Raw genomic sequence first — 17,943 nt, forward strand, 5'->3', positions numbered from 1 at the left:
ACTTCCTGTTTGGCTAATGGACAGGAAGCAGTGCTTTAAGTGGGCCCGGAACGCGGCGGTACTCAGTACCGCCACTTCCAAAAATGGCCCTGGAGAGTACCAGCACCTCTCCGTGCGCCCAGTACGTGGGTTTCCGGTACCGGAACGCAGCGGAGAGCTAGCTACAGCATTGTAGTCAGGGGCGTCTCCAGGGTGGGGCCTGAGCGGGCCACGTCCCCCCCAATTTTACTGTGTGCCCCCCCAAGTAATGTTGTCTGTTTGTATTGCAGACAGACCGCGAAACAATAGCCGCCGCGGCTGTCCGCGATCCGTCTGCGGCGCTGAATGACGGAATCATGACTGTTATTGTCATGTGACGTCGCCACAGTGCCGCTAATTATCATGGGAGTTGTAGTCTCCGCGGCCGTGCGGGCGGCGTCGGCTACGTGCTTGAGTCAAGCTTAGCCTGCTCCCGGGGGGTGGAGACGAGTCAGTCAGTTACTGTGAGAGCAGCGGAGCCAGGCCGCGTGCTAGACCAGACCTCCCATTTGCCCGCCGACTTCAGTGCCTGCCTCGCTCTGCTGCCACAAGGTAGGTCAGGAAAAAACGTAATTTGATGGCAATTGGAAATACCATTTTATTGGTGGTGATGGACAATTTTCATTTCTGTTAGCTCCCTCCCTTCATGTTACCTCCATGAGAGCTCATTATATATATATATATATATATATATATATATATATATATATATATATATATATATATCAGTATTGGGGGGGAGCACCGGCGCCTAATAGAGTACCGGCACCTCTTTTGGCCCACTTAAAGCACTGACAGGAAGTGAAGAGAAATCTCCGCAATGGGACACAAATGGCAAAATAAACAAAAACTGACAGGGGTTATAACCCTTCCTTACTCAAATTCAAAAAAACGTTTTGAAATAGTTCTACTCTAAGTACACTTTAAATAGTAAGTACGTTCAATGCATTCTTTATTTTAAAAGGAGGATGAAGAATATCAGGATACACTACAATGTGTACTGTAAATTCTAGAGGTAACTGTGATACAAATGATACTTGTTTAGTATCCCCTAGTGGTACAGAGACATTCCAGCATTAATCTCAGTGTCAGCAGTGTAAGCCAGGCTAAGCTACCATCTCCACAGAGACAGAGGTGGGCCAATGAGTGGGTGAGAAATGTAGGATAAATTTTACTAATGGGCCAGGTTATAGGAGAGGGCTGTCTAGAGTGCCAAAAAATTGAGAGAGAAGGGGATAGAAAGGGACAGGAGGGAATTAGGCTAAGGTAGAAAATAGCAGAGAGCGAGGGCAGGAAAGAGTGTTAAGGTGTATGAAGGAGATAGGCAGATGGAGAAAACTGTCAATATTCCCATCACACCGGTTTCTGGAAAGAGCTTAGATGTACCAGGTGCTGCAGTAACAGCCCGCTCAAAGGTTTTAATTGAAGAAAGGTGTGAGGGGGGTTGAGAGCGTACAAGTGTGAGGGGGCTAAGAGCGTACAGGTGTGAGGGGGCGGATTTGGTGGGAACGGCCAGTGGGCAGGCCCTGGCAGGCCCTGGGGAATATTGGTGGTCAGGCCCGGGGGGGGGGGGGGGCGGGCTTCCTAAAGCTGTTTAAGGGACCCCACAATTTCTGATGGTTGCCCTGCTGACGATTTGACAAGAACACAAGCAGCCTTTGAGTCGTTATCCCAACCGAACAGGCCGGAACCCTTACTATGCCAAATTTACCAGATTTTATTACAGGCCTCCTATCCAGAGTCACCACCATTCATTTCAAAATGGGAACAGGAGCTAAATGCGTTCCCTGATGATTTGGAATGGGTCAAAACACATTCTTTTAAACTGTCACATCATCACATGCCCAAGAAAGGAATTATCGAATAGCACTCAGACTTTCACACTGGGGAGGCAGTTTACAGGTGCCTTTTTTTGCGCGAAAACCCCTGTAAAGCGCCTTCAGTGTGAAAGGGGTCAAAAAGTTGACAGTGCTTCCCCCTGGGACCTTCCGTGTATAAGTTCCCTTTATCCGTCCGTCCCCCCCTTTTTATTTTCTCTCCCCTCTCTTCTTAAACTACTTTGCTTTCTGCTACCCTTTATGATACATGTCCCATGTTGATGGGGCAAGAGCCTCTTCCCGTCAACCTGGCCATTGGTTTTCGGGGTCTGCAGGCGGGGGGCTCATCGGAATCTGAAAGCCAACTTTAATAAGGAGACCCCAAGATCCTGGACCCCCCTATGTGAATGGATATCGGGTTGACACATAAATTGCACAAATGCATTACTTTACAGGCAAACTAAGGGGACCCCCCTCGGCACAATATTTAAAGGAATATTTAATTTTTATTGTTTCACTTTAAGGATTATTAATATCACTGCTCCTGAAAAAAATTCAGTTTTATTTGCATTGATACATGTTCCCTATGGCAGTACCCAGGTCCCCGTGCACTTTTTATGGCAATAACTTGCATATAAGCCTTTAAAATTAGCACTTTGATTTTTCATGTCCGTGTCCCATAGTCTTTAATAGGATTTGCATGTTCGCTAGAACTTTTTGCCTGTTCGCATGTTCTTGTGCAAACTGAACCGGGGGGTGTTCGCAACATCCCTAGTTGTTATCTAAAAAAACAAAGCTTTAAAATCACTTTAAATTAATTATTCTATACACATCATTGATAAAAATTACTAAAGCTAGAGAAGGAAAGCACAATATAAGAGAAAGATAACCTCACAGGTCTCAGGTAGAAGGGGCATAAAACAAGGCAATCTAAGTATGGAACTGAACCCCAGAGCATTATATTATGGAACTGAACTCAATATCCACAGAACCATTGAGAAGGAACAGTAATAAAACAAGAACTGTACTGATGCACTAGGCCAAAAGGGATTATTAGTATATGTAACAAATAAAACTAAACAAAACCTAAGCATCTGTGTGCCTGTAATGGCAATCTGATTTCTGTCCTGGTAAACAAACATTATTTCTGGTGTCTGCTGGTCTGTTAAACTACATCTGTAATACTGTTTTGAATAGCATATATCTAAAATGAAATGTATACCTCTCAAGCCTGGTACACACGACCGGGTTTCTCGGCCAAAACCAGCAAGAAAACTGTTTCTTGCCGGGATTCCTGTTCGTGTTTATGAGGCATTCAGGTTTCTCGTCTGGAAATCTGGCCAGAATCTCGACAAGAAAAAAAGAGAACCTGCTCTCTTTTTTCTCGTCGAGATTCTTGATGGCCTGTTTCCAGACGAGGAACTCGAGAGTGTGTATACTTACCTATCACCGTGGAAACTCACGCATGCTCGAAATGACTTTGACGCATGCACGGTAGCTTCCACGGCATAGGTAGGGTGAAGCAAGATGGCGGCGACGGCATCGAATGTGACACAATGACGTCACCGCGTTCTTTCCTTTCAAGAGAACTGCGGTTCTTTTGAAACTAAAGTCTGTACACTCCGGCGGCAAGAGTTTCTTGCCAAGAATCTCATGAGGGAAAATTCTCGGTCGTGTGTACAAGGCCATAGTCTCAATTACGACAAGGAATATGGAGTAATTAAATTGACGTGCTATAAACTAGACTTAGGCCCCTTTCACACTGAGGAGTTTTTCAGGCGGGACAGCGCTAAAAATAGCACCTAAATAACTCCGGCCAAGTCTTCTCAATGTGAAAGCCCGAGGGCTTTCACACTGAGGCGATGCGCTGGCAGGAGAGAAAAAAATCTCCTGCAAGCAGCATCTTTGGAGTGGTGTGTATACCGCTCCTTCACTGCTCCTTCCCATTTAAAACAATGGGATAACGCGGTAATACCGCCCCCCAATGCGCCTCTGCAGAGGCGCATTGCGGGTGGTATTAACCCTTTTTCGGCCGCTAGCGGGGGTTAATACCGCACCGCTAGCAGCCGAATCCCGCGGCAATTCCGACTGTATAGCGCCGCTATACCGCCACCACACCTCCACTGCCCCGTATGAAAGGGGACTAATAGCAATAAAAATAATAAGGGCAGGGCTTTTTTTTAGCAGGAACATGGGGGAACGCAGTTCCGGCACCTCCAGAACTGAATGTATGTAATATTAGATGGGGTGTGTTGGAGGATATATTGATGCTGGCTGCTGGGGAATCTTTTGCAGCTGGAGGAAATCTATTTTTGCTGGGGGAAGGGGGTCTATTGTTGCTGGGGAGGTCTTCTGTTGCTGGTGGTGAATCTATTGTTGCTGGGGGTGTGTCTTATGTTGCAGGAGGTCAATCGTTGCAAGGGATCTACTGTTGAAGGAGGGGTCTATTGTTGCTGGCTGCTGCAGGGTCTATTGATACTGGCTGTGGGAGTTCATTGTTGTTGGGGTGGACCTATTGTCGCAGGGGTGTCCTTTGCTGCTAGATCTATTTTACTGCCTTTCTCGTTATCATTAACAATTTCCATACAAAATACTTAGCACCACAAAATTATAATTGGTTCTGCATTCTCTAAAATGGGTGGTACTGGGAGGTTGGTAAGGGGTGGAACCAGGGAACGGTGCTCAGAGGTGGGTAGGGGTGGAATCAAGGGGTGACTCAGAAGGGAAAACCTATTCTCTGAGAAAAAAAGCCCTGAATAAGGGTATACTGTTAAGTTTGAACATATAGTCAACAGCTTTCAAAGATCAATGGTTTTACATTCACAGTCACAGTAACTGCAATATTAACCCTCAGCACTGGCATCAATGACTGCAATAATGCTGGATCCCAGGGGATTAAACATCATCCGATGTTGGTGCGTTGATCTCCTCCGCTGGAACTGCCCCCCACCAGAACACACTGATCAGCGCTTGCAGCCATTGGCTTTGAGTACTGATCACGACTCCTGCCGAATTGACAATTTTTAACCAATTTTTGTCCCGTGTATACCCAGCTTAACATCCCCTAAGGCTCTATTCACACCAATTAGTTTTTTCATGCTTTTTGCAGAAACGCAGGACATGTTTTTTTAACATGGGTTCCGATGCATTTTTGGAAGACTTTTTTAAATGCAAAACACTGCTTTATTGGTTCAATAGACCTCAATGGAGACGCTGCAGAAAAGCATGTAGTGCGTTTTTGGTGCATTTTTTACACGTTTTGCATTATTTAATCTGCCCAACAACAAATTGGCCAAATAAAAAGAAAAAAGGCAAAAAATGCAAAATTCTTTTAAAAACGTGTAAAAAAAAACACGGAAGTCTATTGACCCCAAAAAACACAGTTTTGCATTTAAAAAAGCCCATTGCCCTTTCCAAGAAACGCAGAGGCACAAAAATGCATTGATGTGAACGTGTTTCATAAGAACCCATGTAAAAAATAATGTCCTGCGTTTCTGCAAAAAGCATGAAAAAACGCATTGGTGTGAATGGAGCCTAACACATTGTTGTCAGTGACTGCAATAACAATGCCAATATCGGTGTCAATGCAGCATATTACCCCCAGGTTGGTCTTGGTGCAACAAAATAGCCCAGGACTGGTTTCAGAACAGAAAAAAACAAAACAAAACAAACAAAAAACCTAGGTGTTAATGCAGCAAATGCCTTAGCTTTGTTCCACGATTGACACACTGTAATCTCTTTGGGGCAGGGCGTGTTTTCTTGCATAGTGCCAGCATAGTGCTTAGCACATTGATTTTGCAGATACAGTAAAACCTTGGATTATGAGCATAATTCATTCTGGAAACATGCTTGTAATCCAAAGCACTTTTATATCAAAGCGAATTACCCCATAAGAAATAATGGAAACTCTGATGATACTTTCGACAACCATTTATTAACAGGTCTTTTCATTTATAGTCCGGAGCATTGAATACTTACTGTTCCGTATTTTTCTTTTCCTGGTGCCTACCCATGGCAGCATACCTATGGTTGGTTGCTCCGCCCACAACCAACATACAGGACCACTTTAAATTCTATAAAAAAGAGCTGCCCCCCCATAAGGCATTCTTGTAACTAGTCTTCAAAACTTTAGAATTATAGCAGGGAGGGCATATGCTGCTATGGGTAGGCACCAGGAAAGTAAAATTACTGAAAGGTAAGTATTCATTTTTCCGTTTTCCTGGTGCCTACATGGAAGCATACCTATGGTAAATAACTCACTCACAAAAAGGAAATTTTATTGTGGTTACAGAACCGACAATTGTACGTTTTTTTCCCTCAAAATCACAAGAAGTAAGAACGGCTGGATCTAAGCTATAGTGTGCCATCAAGGTGCTAAAGGAGGCCCAACTAGCCACCCAGCAAATTGTTTCAGGAGAGACTAGTGCCAAAGCTGCCCAAGAAGGGGCCAATCCTCGTATTGAATGAGCGTTGACCGTGTCTGGGACTGGAAGACCACTAGCCCGGTAAGTCTTTTGAATTAGTTAAACAATCAGGCTAGCCAAAGTTGTCTTGGATGCTGCCATCCCTCTTTTAACGCCCGTAGGAAAAACTAATAGGCATTGATCCTTGCGGAACTGCTGCGTCAGCTCTAACCAAGCTGACTAACCAAGCTGACCTAGTTACATCTAGTTCATACAATTTCGAGGTTGTTAGATCATCCTCAAAGGCTGGGGAACCCATTCCTGATTAAGGTGGTAGATGAATGGAACCTTGGAAAGGAACTGGGGAATAGGCTGTAAAACAACCCTGTCTGGAAAAAAGGTAATGTATGCCCCTAGTGCTTGGATTTCTGACACCCTTTGACCTGAGGTGATGGCCTGAGGTGATGGCAATTAAAAAGGCAGTTTTTAATGTGATATCTTCCAGAGCACATTCTTCAGTGAGTGTAAAAGGAGGAATTGTTAGAGCATTGAGAACCAGGCATAGATCACATTTCGGGTGAAGAGACTTATTAGGAGGTCTTAACCTTAAGGCCCCTTTCACACTGGGGCGGGAGGCGCGGTGGCGGTATAGCGCCGCTAAAAATAGCGGCGCTATACCGTCGGATTTGCCGCGGGATTTGGTCACTAGCGGTGCGGTATTAACCCCCGCTAGCTGCCGATAAAGGGTTAATACCGCCCACAATGCGCCTCTGTTTTAAATGGGAAGGAGCGATCAAGGAGCGGTATACATACCGCTCCTCTCACCGCTCCAAAGATGCTGCTGGCATTAGATTTTTTTCTCTCCTGCCAGCGTATCGCCTCAGTTTGAAAGCCCTCCAACTTTCACATTTTTTTTTTTTTTTTTTTTCTTTCTCTCTCTGCCCCCCCTTAAAAAATTTTTTCTTTTTTTTTGTTCCTTTTTTTTCCCTCTCTCTCCACCATGGCTACTACAATGGTGTCTCAACCGGTGCTAAAGATATGCTCTTACAATGTTAAAGGTCTAAACATAGCTTCTAAGAGAGGGCAAATTATATATCAAATGCATAAACATAAAGTTAATCTGCTTTTTCTTCAAGAAACCCATTTCCAGACTGATCTTTTCCCCACCTGCCCTAGTGTACATTTTAACCGGTGGTTCCATAGTACTAATCCAGAACAGAAGACTAAAGGAGTCTCTATCGCGTTCCATAAAACCTTGCCTATTGAATTAATTGACAATTTGGTAGACCCTCAGGGAAGGTACGTTTTTGTTAAGTTTTTCCTGTGGGGAATTAAATTTACAGTGGCAAACATATACCTGCCGAACACTAATCAAAGCCAAACAGCAATGAGATATTTGGAAATATTGTCTGGCTTCATGGAGGGGAGACTTATTCTGGGGGGAGATTTTAATCTCCCAATGGACCCACAAATTGATACCACCTCATTAAGAAAGGCGGTTTCGGTATCTAGGTTGAAGACATTGAAGCGTACTCTCTATGATTATCATTTGATAGATGTTTGGAGGATACTACATCCTAAATCAAGAGACTATACATACTTTTCAATGGTCCATCAATCTTATAGTCGAATCGACTATTTTTTTGTGGACCATATCTGTTTGGATTGGTCACCAATATGTGATATTGGTACAATGGTCTGGTCAGATCATGCACCACTATTTTTGGAACTCATTATCCCCTCGGTTCCACCGAGAGAATGGACTTGGCGTTTAAATGATGCATTACTAGAGAATACAGAGTGCTCTAATCATATAGCGGAAACTATCTCAAATTTTCTGTCAGACCATGTCACAGATTCCACGACACTTCCCACCCAATGGGAAGCTATGAAAGCAGTTTTGAGAGGGACTTTTATTCAACTAGGCGCCCGAATGAAAAAGAAGCGGACAACAGAGATTACAAAGGCGTTTCAAAAGCTTAGAACCTTAGAAACAGAACATAAGAGATTAAACACGACAGAAACTCTACTAGAGGTTGCTTCAGCGCGGACTTGTCTGTGTAAACTATATGAGTCTTCTGCCCGCACATATTCAAGTAAGATGGCGTTATACCAATATAAATTTAGCGATAAGTGTGGAAAGTCGTTGGCTAGTTCTTTAAAACCACACCAGACTCCTACTTTTATCTCAAAGCTCCAGGGTTCAAATGGTGAAATAATTTCCTCACCTTCTTTAATTAGGAAAACATTTAGTGACTTCTACCAGTCTTTATACAATATACCCCCAAACCAATTTTCAAGCTCATTTGATAATGAAGAGGATAAAGTAACATCCTATATAGTAGATACTCCGATACCTACTTTGGCGGAAAATATAGTAGAAGAACTGGAAAACGTAATTACTGAAGAAGAGGTTACCAAAGCTATTGTCAATACCCCGGGAGGTAAAAGCCCAGGCCCCGATGGCTTTACGCCAAAATTCTATAAACATTTTTGTTCTCTTATTACCCCCTTTCTAACCAGGGTATTTAATTCTATAGCGAACGGATCTACTTTTCCGAAACAAACGCTGGAAGCACATATTTCACTTATCCCGAAACCAGATAAAGATCTGTCGCTGTGCGCAAATTTCAGACCTATATCTCTAATTGGGATAGATGTTAAAATATTCTCAAAAATTTTAGCAGGCCGTCTACAACCACTATTGCCTCAACTAATCCATTTAGATCAGGTTGGTTTTGTCAGTGGTCGAGAGGCAAGAGACAATACGCTTAAAACTCTCCTGCTGACGGACTATGCCCGCGCTCAAGAGATTCCTCTATGTCTGTTAACAGTTGATGCCGAAAAGGCGTTTGACCGGGTCAGTTGGAAGTTTTTACGAGCCTCTCTTCTACAGATTGGCATGGGTCCCTGTATGATGGCAAGGATTATGTCTCTTTATCAATCGCCCTCGGCTAGAGTTAGGGTGAATGGATCGTTGTCCCCAGCTTTCCATATCTCTAATGGAACACGTCAGGGATGTCCTCTTTCTCCATTATTGTATGTTATAATAATGGAACACCTTGCAAATGCACTGCGACAAAATGAAGACATAACGGGCATTCAGGTAGGTCCCCTACATGAAAAATTGGCCCTATTTGCAGATGATTTATTACTATTTGTAACAAACCCCCATACCTCTATTCCATCTATACTTTCAGAATTCCAGAGATTTAGTGAAGTTAGCAATTTTAAAGTTAATTGCAACAAATCAGAACTTCTTAATATATCTGTCCCGCAAGGAAAAATGAAGCGAATATCGAAGAACTTTCCTTTTAAGACGTGTACGGAGTCGATTCGATACTTAGGGATTAGTATTTCAGCGTCACCAGCACAACTATACTCTCTAAATTTTCTCCCGATGCTTAATAAAATCCAAACGACCCTGACATCATATACACTCAAACGTCTTTCGTGGTTTGGTAGAATTAATACCCTTAAGATGGATATACTCCCTCGTCTTCTATACTTGTTTCAAACAATTCCAATCCACCTTCCGGCAGTGTTTTTTCGTAAAATTCACCGACTATTTTCTAAGTTTATCTGGAATTCAGTCCAGTCAAGAATTAGTTTCGGGACACTATCTCTACCAAAAAACAGAGGTGGAGTGGGGGTACCAGATGTTTCGATTTACCATAAAGCGACTATATTAGCACGTATTACGGACTGGTTTCACCACTTCACCTCGAAGCAATGGGTTCAATTGGAAGGACATATGAATCCTATAGATTTATGCGCCCTTCCATGGACCTCGCCTATTCTTCGAAAAGGCCTTTCAATACCAGTAGACCTTACTAGGCAAACACTGTATATATGGGACAGACTGATACCCATATATAAAATATCAAAACAATTGAGCCCTATGACCCCCTTTTTTGGAACGCCGGATTTTTTACCAGCCCTACACTCAATCACGTTTGGGCCCTGGTATAAACAAGACCATAGAAGAATTGCTCAAGTCCTCCAGACAGATTCACTACTAGTGGTAGATTTTCCATCGACTAAGACTCCTCAGAACTCTGCGCAGTGGCTGCAGAGACATCAAGCCTTTTGCTATATACGATCAATCCCATCGAAACTAGATTTCTATGCTGAACCGACTGCATTTGAATCCTTGCTACTGCAAGAAGAACCAATATCACACTCAATTTCTATAATTTACTCTATCCTTTTGCTTTCAATCCATCCAGATCTCCCCCCGTTCACGCGGAAGTGGGAGAAAGAACTCCAAGAGAATATAGCTTTAGCAGACTGGCAAAAAAGCTTTATTTTGACTCACAAAACTTCAATAGATACAAGATCACAAGAAAAGGCATATAAGTTGGTGAGTAGATGGTACAGGTGCCCTTCTATAATGCATCAAATCAATCAAAATATACCGGACATTTGTTGGCGGTGTCATGAGGCAAAAGGTAGCATGTTACATGTCTGGTGGGATTGCCCGCCGGTAAGAAGGTTTTGGAAACAAATTTTTGATCTATATGGAAAATTGGAGGATACAGTAATTTGCGCATCACCCAGAGTGGCCCTTCTAAATATGACCCCAGGTCCTTTAAAAAAGGCAAGAGAGGACGTGATTGGATACTTTATTTCAGCAGCTAGAGTAGTTATTCCTCGATATTGGAAGACAGGGGTAGTGCCTTCCCTAGGGGAGTGGGTGAAGGAATTGGAACGTTCTAGAGACTTGGAAAGTCTATTGGCCCGGGAAACGGGAAGGGAAGAGCAGTTTTTTCATACTTGGTCTGCATGGTCTGACTTTCGGAAATCAGATGAATTCCCAACCTGGGTTAAAGGGAACCTTACAGACGAGTAGCCATGGTGGGGAGATTATTATTATTATTACTGTTTAATTTTTTTTCCCCCCCCCCCCCTTTTTTTTTTTTTTTTTTTTTTTTGTCCCTCCTTCCTTTTTTTTTTTCTATGTGCCTATGGGTATTATATGTTACAGATAAGAAAATATGTATTATGTACATGTATGCTTGACTGCTATGATTATAATAGTAATGTATGTCTATGTAGATACTACTAAAATTCAATAAAATTCAGATTGAAACAACTTTCACATTGAGGTTGCTGGGCAGGAGTTTTTCAGGTGGTATAGCAGCGCTATTTTTAGCGCTGTATTGCCTGAAAAACTCCTCAGTGTGAAAGGGGTCTTAGACTGCTCTTAACCACTTGCCGACTGTACAATGTACATCGGCAGAATGGCACGGGTGGGCAAATGAGCATACCTGTACGTCAAATCGCGGCACGTGCCCGCGGGTCCTGCAGGGGAGGGGAAAAATATATTTATGTATGAGCCTACTCTCCACTTTGTGAAGCTGTTTCCTCTGTGGCAGCTGTCACTATACTGAGCTCTTGGCTTATATATATCTGAGCCAATTAGGGTGTATCAATATGATCGCTGCCCGCTTAATTCAGCTACTGCACATGCGCCGATGACGTCATATCGTGACTCTGCCCATGAGACCTCAAGGTGGCTTCAGGAGGCACACGTGAAGCACTGAAATCACTCAGTTACAGCGTAGGAAGCACACATATAACTCTTACCACGTGGAGAACGCAGCTGGAGGCCTTTAATGGTAGAGACGCCCACTCACAGCAGCTACAAGTATAGGTGTGCGCAGCCTAATGCATTAGGGTGTGCACCCTTAAGCTCAAACACACATGCATGTGTGTGTATCTACATATATATGACCCTGGTACATTGATCTCCCTGCTGGCACAGTGAAAGAGAAGAGTAAAAACACTTCTCTTATGGCAGAACTGGTAAGAGGGAGATCTTTCCCATGTTTCTGTTGCTACACAGAATGATAACACTAATGTGCATGGGGTGATTAGGGTGTGCCTGGGCACAACCGGCACACCCTGTGCGCACGCCTATGGCTACAAGGTGAGTAATGTTAAATGCCAAAGAAAATAAGGAGAGATCATCCAGGCTCCAAGGTCCCCATAAGCCCCCAGAAAGACCCACAGAAAAACGGGGCGCCTATATTTATCTGGCGCCTTTAGCAGCCCAAGTGATGGGACTCCATCTACAGGAGAATATGAACCTGCAATGGTTACACCAAATGATGGTGTGGCAGGGGCTGATTCCGTGATCCTGCAGGCTTAAGGACAGAAAAAAGAATGCCTTATGGGGAGGCCAGCTCTTTTTTGATAGAGTTTAAAGTGGTCCCGTGGGTTGTTTGGGGAAGGAGCAACCAACCATAGGTATGCTGCCATGGAATCAATTTTGTTCCACACTGTAATCTCTTTGGGGCAGGGTGTGCATAGTGCTTAGCACATTTTGCAGATACAGTAAAAGTTTGGATTACGAGCATAATTCATTCTGGAAACATGCTTGTAATCAAAAGCACTTGTATATCGAAGCAAATTTCCCCATAAGAAATAATGGAAACTCTGATGATACGTTCCACAACCATTTATTTATAGGTCTTTCAGTTTATAGTCCATATAAAAAGATTATAGAAATGTGATAGGTTGTGCAATCATAAAATGTCCATCCACAAATGGAAGCCTCCACAAGGGGATTAGAAGCAAAATCCAACAGAGCTACAGAGTATAAAAGTGAAGAGAGGCACCTCAAAGTGTAGCAATATGGTTACATTTAATGAAGGTACAGCATTTAGCATCTCACATGGTTGATGATTAAAAGAGGCACATCTAAGTAGGCATCTGGGGTAAAGCTGTCCACATAGACCGTCTTCGGCACCGCTCTTACTGCTGTCAGTCTGTATTCTTGACCGGGAAGGCTACCCTGCAGTAGAGCGATCTGAAAGCAAGGCTTGAATCGCACGTGGAGCACAGCATGCACAAAATTAAATCGATAGTGGTGTGGAGGATGTCTATGTGGACAGCTTTACCACAGATGCCTGCATACTTTGATGTGCCTGTTTTAATTATCAACCATGTGAGTTACTAAATGTTGTACTTTCATTAAATGTAACCATATTGCTACACTTAGAGGCGCCTCTCTTATCTTTTATACTCAGTTGTGACATGACGCTACTTGTATATCAAGACATTGCTTGTATATCAAGTGTGACATACGGGATTGTTAGCTCTCTTGGCAGATGCGTTTTCTTGTAGTGAGTCCACACCAAACAGGCATGTATCGTTAAGGGCATGGTAGCCCACGTTTATTAAATGAGAAAAAAACAAAACAAAAGTCTACTCAGGAATCCCACGCAGGGGTTTAAACGTCATTCAGAGATAACTGAAAATACAAGCCCACCTGGCTACTCTTCAACGGCACTGCTGCTATAGGTACTAGTAGCTTAAACCACCAGATCTTCCAGTCTCACAGTCTTGGACGCACACAGCTTTGGGCTCCTTAAACGCACACAGCTTGAAGTCCCTTAATGCACACAGCTTTAGGCCCCTTTCACACGTGCGGACCGTATGTCCGCTTTTTCATCCACCCGTTTTCGGATGAAAAAGGAACATACATTGGTCCCAATGAGATTGCAGGTGTCAGCGGATGAACATCCGCTGACACCCGTAATCGTCCGTCTCCACAAAGATCTAATTTTGCAGATGAAAGAAACCCCTATTTTTTCTGCCGTCTGCAGAGCGGATCGGATGAACACGGACATACGGTCCGTGTTCATCCGATCCCCCCATAGGGGAGAGCGGATAAAAGACAGGGCGGTCCCTGCACAGTGTGCGGGGACCGCCCTGTCATCCGTCGGCTCATCGGGGATCAACGGAGCGATCCCCGCTGAGCAAGCGGAGCATACTGAGGCGGATCATTACTGATCCGCCCTGTGTGAAAGGGGCCTTAGGCTCCTTGGGCGCACACAGCTTTGAAGCCCTTCAACCCACACAGCTTTGAACTTCTTGTTGCACACAGCATCTATCTTCACACAAAGACACTTACTAGCAGCCACTGCTCCAACTCCACCTTCCTCTCACTTCTGCTCTCCCCAGCCCTTCATTATATGAGCTGTGTGCACCTGGGCACACAGCTTGCAGGCTGTCTTTAAAACCCAGACACAGGGTTGGAGATCCCGTCCCACCCATATCTGTGAAGGATCTCCAAGCCACAGAGCCCCATGTAGAGATAGAAAAATCTGAGAAAACTGCCAGAGTTCTGCAGCTCTGCACTCAGCCGATATGCAGACTCAGGCCCAGATTCATAAAGCACTTACGCCAACGTATAACAAGTTACGCCGACGTAAGTGCAAATGTGCGCCGTCGTATCTGTGCGCCAGACCCACAAACAGATATGCGCCAAAAACCAGGCTACACCCCGCCGACGTAGCTTGCTTACGCCAGCGTAGGGTGGGCGCACATTTAGGCTGGGTGCATGGTGCCGCTCCCATTGATTAGCCATTCAAACATGCAAATGAGGGAAATACGGTGATTCACGAACCTGCGTGCGCCCGACGCAGGCTACGGGAGGTGCGTGTAAGTTGTACGTCCGGCGTAAAGTTATTCCCCATAAAGTAGGTGCAACCCAGCAGCAGACATGCAAAGGTCTGCACCAGGGAACGCAAGCCGGCGTATTTTACGTTGGACGTGTGTCTGGCTGGGCGTAGGTTAAGTTCACGCCGTACGCAGTGATTCTGCGTAGTTTAGGCAGTTGTTCCGACGTGGTTGTGAGCAGTCGCAGGGGGATGCGTCCACGTCACGGCGCATGCGCAGTTCATGATATCTGTCTGGCGCTCGGCCCATCATTTGCATGGGGTCACGCCTCATTTGCATGGGTCACGCCCACTTCCACCTACGCCGGCGTACGCCTTTAAATCCCCAGCGTTGGGAGCACTGGCTTGCTGAATGCATTGCTTGCCTCTCTGCGCTGCGTTGGCATAGCGTACATTGGTTACTCTACGGCGGCGTAATGTGCGCCCACACTCTGTGAATTTGGGCCATTGTGTCCACTTTAATCCCATCTTCATTGGGACAGAGCCTCGCTCTGCCACACAAGTCAAAATATATTAAAAACATTAGCTTGTCTTGCAAAATGCTTTCAAACCACGGTATTCTCAAACCAAGGTTTTACTGTAATTCAAAGAAAAGAAAATAGGAAATTATTTCTGACTGTAGTCTGAGGGATGAAGTAATACTTATCATGAAACACTGAAGAGTTTTGAAGGCTGGTCATAAACAGGACAAAAACTGGTAATATTCATGATTTTGAGCGTTGCTCAAAAAATTATGAGCTAATCTACTCCCAATTGTTAATACTACTTGACCTAACTAAAAATTAAGGCCTCGTACACACGATAGGTTAACCAGAGGACAACGGTCTGATGGACTGTTTTCATCGGTCAAAACCGATCATGTGTGGGTCCCATAGGTTATTTAACCATCGGTTAAAAAAAAGCCAACTTGCTTTAAATTTAACCGATGGATTCCTAACCGATAGGTCAAAACCGATTGTTAGTAGGCACAACCATCGGTTAAAAATCCACGCATGCTCAGAATCAAGTCGACGCATGCTTGGAAGCATTGAACTTCATTTTTTTTCAGCACGTCGTTGTATTTTACGTCACCGCGTTCTGACACGATCGTTTTTTTAACCGATGGTGTGTAGGCGCAACGGATCATCAGTCAGCTTCATCGGTTAACCGATGACAACGGTCCTTCAGACCGTTCTCATCGGATGGACTGATCGTGTGTACGAGGCTTAACACGTGCTTTGGCTGATGCTCCTATACAGTGCTTTAAAAGGCTTCTTTATTTTTCTATGGTCAGATGAACAATCACGGGACATTTACTGTACAACCTGCTGATCAAACTCTTTTCTATAATAAGCAATTCTCCTGAAAACTACATTGTAGGAAGGTGTAGTCTGTACTCCCCACTGCAGGTAGTGTTCCGTCAAAGCGGCAATGCAGAAGGGGGGGGGGGGAGTTGTGAGGAACTTGGTTCTTCTATGACTTCCTTCTGTCACAAGCAGATAGCAGTCAAATTGGATGCTGGCGCCCCAGGTGACTACAGCACCCATTTTGGATCAGTTAAATTCCATTTAAGACTCTGGCTCCCAGGTTTGGCGCACTTTATGTGAGTGGCTTGCGTAGGGCAGGATCTCTGTCTAGCAAGAACAGCGCTTAGAGGTAGGGAAAGGTTCCAGAGGAGTAGGGAAAGTGTTGGGGCTATGTCAACTTGTCTTCAGGAAGCCTCCCCTTTGAGTGTGGACCAGTCAGCCTGCATACCTCTCCTTGTTGCAGACGCTGTTAGCATCTTCAAGTGTTCAGCGCTGTTACAGTTCATAAGTGGCTCCAGATGGGTGTGTCTACCCACCGGGCCTGAAGGAGTTGTGTTAAAACTTTTCTATAATCTAACTTTAGTGCCGGACTTGGACTCATTGGGCCAGATTCACAAAGAGATACGACGGCGGATCTCCTGATCCGCCGTCGTATCTCTGAGATCCGACGGTCGGATCTATGCGACTGATTCATAAGAATCAGTTCCGCATAGATCTCCCTTAGATCCGACTGGTGTAAGTGACTTACACCGTCGGATCTTAGGCTGCAATCTCCCGCCGGCCGCTAGGTGTCGCCTCGGTCTTTTACGCGTCGGATATGCAAATGAGGAGAACCGCCGATTCAGAAACGAACGCCCGCCTGTCGCTTTTTTTTTTATGTCGTTTGCGTTCGGCTTTTTCCGGCGGATAGTTACCCCTGCTATATGAGGGGTAGCTAATGTTAAGTATGGCCATCGTTCCCGCGCCGAGTTTCACATTTTTACGTCGTTTGCGTAAGTCGGTCTGGAATACGGATGGCCGCAATTGACGTTGCCGCCGAAAATAATGACGTCCTAGCGACGTCATTTGGAGCATGCGCACTGGGAAATTTCACCGGCGGCGCATGCGCAGTTAAATCGGCGCGGGAACGCGCCTGATTTGAATTGTACACTCCCCCTAGCCGCGGAATTTGAATTCTGCCAGGGGAGTTACGATCCGACGGTGCAATTTTCGAGGTAAGTGCTTTGTGAATACTGCACTAGCCTCGCTAAATTGCACCAGCGGATCGTAAATCACATAGATTACGCGGATCTAAAGATCCGCTAATCTATGTGAATCTAGCCCTGTGTGTTCACTAACCACCACATCACCCTACACCTTGCCCACAACCTTACTGATGTACAGTAATAGATGCCTAATGTGTCAGATGGCTTGTGAATATCAGCCCATCCAATGACTATACTGGGTAATAGAAGTGTTAAATAATCTTTTATATTACAATACAAGGGAAACTTTCTTCAGTACTTGCTCTCACCATGATTCTTCTCTTCCATGCTGCTGCCTCAGCCACTTTGCCAGAACTATACCATGTGTTTATGGTAATTATAATGCAGTTTATATAACCCAGGGGTTATGTTATTTTACCAGTGTAAGGAGAAATAGTGCTTAGTGGTGCCCTTTTTTTCAGATCACCTCCTGGTTTCAATTACTTCTTCTTGGATAGTGAAGTAGCAAGATATCTTTGCTTGTGTTCCAAAAGTATGTCCATGGCCATTGTAGCTCTAGGATCATATCAATCCCCCTTTATTTGAGTGTGTCATTAGTTATGAGATAAAAGCCTTGGTACAATGGTTGGGATTAAAGATGACCTAGATATTAGATGATAGATGATCCATGTGCTGTATAACGTTTTGTATTTACCACCAGATCCGAAATGTGTTTTCATGCACCTAGATGTCTGAAGGAAACCGGC

Source organism: Rana temporaria, chromosome 3, assembly GCF_905171775.1.
Source record: "Rana temporaria chromosome 3, aRanTem1.1, whole genome shotgun sequence".
NCBI lineage: Eukaryota > Metazoa > Chordata > Amphibia > Anura > Ranidae > Rana > Rana temporaria.